This window comes from Branchiostoma floridae, chromosome 7, assembly GCF_000003815.2.
Source record: "Branchiostoma floridae strain S238N-H82 chromosome 7, Bfl_VNyyK, whole genome shotgun sequence".
NCBI classification, from domain to species: Eukaryota; Metazoa; Chordata; class Leptocardii; order Amphioxiformes; family Branchiostomatidae; genus Branchiostoma; species Branchiostoma floridae.
Window position 1 is genome coordinate 20545863 of NC_049985.1, and position 4317 is coordinate 20550179.

A 4317-nucleotide genomic window follows, 5' to 3' on the forward strand; every position below is an offset into this window, starting at 1 on the left:
ATTGGGATAGTATTACTCAAATTATGCTGCTTTGTTTTATCATAGTTTAACACTCCCAAGATGGAAATTTTTGGTCAAAAATAGCTCAAAACGGCCATCTTAATCAAAAAAATTATGACTAAGTCAACAGCTAAAAGTATAGTGCATCCAATAGGGGATATTGAAATCTATAATTGTAGTTTGAAGAAAATTTTAATGATTATCGATGTACTTAAAATCAGAAGGAGCCCAAAATAGACATTTTTGTCAAAAAAACAAACATTTTTTTACAAATTATGTTGGTCTTGACAAATCAATATGCACAACATGCTAATAAGACATATTTGTTGTATGATTTGACCAAATGTTATCATTGTAACTTGAATTACTATAGCACAGGCGTCAATAGTGTAGCTATATTCTGGGAAAATCAGTTACCTAGCAACCGTTGCTAAGAAACAGCACTTTGAATTGGAACAGCTACAATGCCATTGTTCTATGTATTTATTCAGTTCGCGGTATGGTAGAACGTGGCTATAGTACCTACTCCCCCTTTCGACTAGGACGGCGCTCTCGCTGCTCTCTCTCTGCGACCTAAAATTTGACAGATCACTCAAAGAATTGTATAGTAAAGAAACGATTTAACACTTCGTGTGTTTTGTTGTCCCATCGGTCACAACTTGCTGTATGATATACCAAGTATGAAATCAAAGGTTACACATACTAGTATCCTATTTAGGTCGCAGTGAGAGCGCGGATCGATCGCCGTCTAGTGGAAAGGGGGCCTTAATGCTAAAAAAATATGGGGGTCTATGTTAAGTAAAAATTCTTTGAATAACTGTAACGATTGTCACATTATTCACCCGCTTATTTTATATACAAACAGAAACAGGTACAGATCAAATTCATAATGTAGCAGTAGTCATGTGATAGGCAGTACTACAATATTCGTTTATCGGATTATTCCCAAGCATAAAACAAGCTCCTGGTTCAGAATTCATATAATATGGAAGAAAAGTTTCATCATCTATGCCTCATGTAGTTAGGAAGTTAACTAGTAAAGGAGAAACTCCGAGGGAACTCGACGGAGTGAGTATATGAGTGAGTGATTCAGTGAGTGAGTGAGTTATGTAGAAAATTGTCATATTCCTCTGGTTTTAAGCATTGAAAATAGGAACTTGCGTGAAACAATATAGTGAAAGCAATTGTTGGCACAATAAAAGTGGACAAGGACAAGCCAGGAGATTCAGGTTAGCGTAGTACGCATTTTCCGCCACTTCCACGATCACAGCGTCGAACTCTCCCCACCTGGTCTCTCTCACCGGCCGGCCCGTCATCACCGAGCCCGTGGGGCCGCTCGCAAACTGCCGCGCTTTGGAAGGGTCGAGCTGGCCCCGGCGGTACTGAGGGTAACTTACGGAAACAATAGAAAATTGGTTATTGTTTATTGACTCCTTTATTTGTTGACAGCTTATCACAGTCTGCAACATCTACTATTCCAGTGGTAATAAATACACATAACATTGAACACATAACATACATAGCATATAACATGTCATTCATAATATCATTAAAAAACTCATGTGCCTTATCAAAGTTATCAAGTACCTCATGTGCCATTAGCTGAGCTTCGCATGTGTTTCATTAGCTGCTGTCTAAACATCTTGGATGTGCTCACAGTTTGTAACTCATGTGCAAATTGGTTCCATTCGGATACTGCTGTATATGTGAAAGATTTCTTCAAACTATTTGTCTTTGGTTTCTCAGTTCTGGAGTTTTTCCGCGTTGCATGTCTCTCGTATGATAGCTGTGCTGGTTAGATACCAGATAATATACATGAATAAGAGTTAAACTTGCAGTGACGTTTGTTCAGTTGTGCCGGAGCAAAGAGACAGGGAATGACATTGTAACCGCGCCCTCGTACAAGAATTCTTTGTGCTTGAAAATTTTCGCCTGAATTACCGACCGCCGAGAGTCATCTCAAACATCTTAAAAAATCTGTAGTCACGTTCTACCAATGAGTTTCCAATATGACATACACGTGACAATACTGTAATGGTTTTGTTATATGCAGGTTTAGTCACACGGGCCTGGGCATATAGCTTATCATGTTTGGAACGTCATGTTTGGAACAGCAGCTCTACCACAGTGAAGCGCCACCTAACATTATCAGTGGGAAGTACAGCCAGTGAGTATTGGGTCAACTAAATCCGTCGTCCTCCACTACAAATCCATCTGTTCTAGATTCCCCTATAACTTCAGAAGAATTATATAATGCCATTTCAAACCTCAAGAACAATAAATCGAGTGGAAATAATTTGATCTTAAATGAAATGTTGAAATTTGGTAAATCGGTACTTCAAACGCCACTCCTGCAACTTTTTAACAATTGTCTGCAAAACGGGTATTACCCACAGGAGTGGTCCCTTAGCCACATTGTTCCAATTCACAAATCCGGCGACCCATCTCTCCCAGACAACTACCGCGGAATTTCCATAATTAGCTGCTTAGGTAAACTATTCTCCTCTATATTAAACAATCGCTTAGTTAGTTATGCCGAAAACAATAGTCTTTTCAAACCCCATCAGGCAGGGTTTAGGAAGAACTTTAGAACTACAGATAATCTTTTCGTGTTAAGTACTTTAGTTAGCAAGTATCTAAGTAAAAATTCCCGTCTCTTTGCATGTTTCGTAGATTTTAGTAAAGCGTTCGACTCCGTCTGGAGAAATGGCCTCCTTTACAAATCAAACAAATAAGGTATACAGGGCAACTTTCTTCGAACCATCAAAGACATGTATTCAAAAACTACAAATCGTGTGAAATACAGTCAAGGTCTGACTGAACCTTTTGTCACAAACTGTGGTGTCAGACAGGGATGTAATTTAAGCCCAACTTTATTCAATTTATTTTTAAGTGATATTACATCTGTCTTTGATAATGATATTTGTAACCCCCAACTATGTACAGTAAGCGTGTCTCTTGTCTATTGTATGCAGATGATTTAGTTCTTTTCTCTGAATCCAAACAAGGTCTACAATGTTCTTTGAATAGAAAAATACTGTCAAACATGGCACCTAAATGTGAACCTTAGGAAAACAAAAATAATTGTTTTCACTAAGGGTGGTCGTATACCAAAAGATGTGTATTTCATGTATAAGAACAATCCTGTTGAAATAGTGACAAACTATTGTTATTTAGGTATTGTTGTCAATTCTGCGGGTACTTTCAAGGCGAACAACAAACACTTGTACAGTAGGGGTCTGAAAGCTTTATTACCTTCGCCAAGAAGGTTATATTTTGGGTAGCGTTTGTGTGTGTGTGTGTGTGTGTGTGTGTAGAAGACCAGCATAACTCGAGAACGCCTAGCTGGATTGTATTGATATTTGGTATGTGTAGGTCTTGATGAGACCTGAAAACGATTAGATTTTGGGCCCCCTAGCGGCCTGGGAAGGTACTGCAGTGGAACTTCATGGTTTGATATCTCGAGTTCTGGACATGCTTAGGCTATGATTTTTTTAGTGGTAGACAGCTCTTGATGCCAAGAGTGAGTGGTATTGGTTTGGGGCCCCTAGCGGCTTGTTTTAGAACTGCAGGGCAGGTTTAGTGCCTGACTTTGAAAGCGAATAACTCAAGAAGGGGTCGACGGATTGTCATGATTTTTTGTATGTCGATAGCTGGAGTAATGCTTCATATAATTACATATTATCTATGCAAATTAGTATCTAATTTGCATAGTTAATGAGGAAATTGTCTAAACACGCTCGGTTCCAGTATAGGACCATTGCAACATGTGACATTTGTAACTGAGAGAAAAGAATATTGGCAGATATATATTATGCAAAATAAATACCTAATTTGCATAATTAATGAGGAAATGCTATAAACATAATGTCCTTCTGGTAAATGATGGGAACTTCATACTTGTTGCATTTGGAAGTTATGTACAGGTGAACATCGTTGAACATTAATTATGCAAATGATGTCATCATTTGCATAAATTATCAGGAAATGCGATAAAAGCCTTCTTTCTTAACATAGATGTGTACCTCTGTTGTTTGGTGGAGGAGATGATCAAGTAATATAATTTATGCAAATGAGAACCTTATTTGCATAATTAAGGAAACACACAATTAACACAGCAGTTGTAAAGGCTAGGATCATTTGGCGAAGGTATGGGGTCGTGGAACTCTAGTTCGGGATAAATCAATCCCTAGACAAAGCCGATGCGCCTTTGTCTGTCAGAAACAAGCTTTTTGATACCTGTGTTAAGCCCATAATTCTCTATGGATCGGAAATCTGGGGTTCTGTAAAAAAGCCCCCAAATCTGTCCTATCGAAA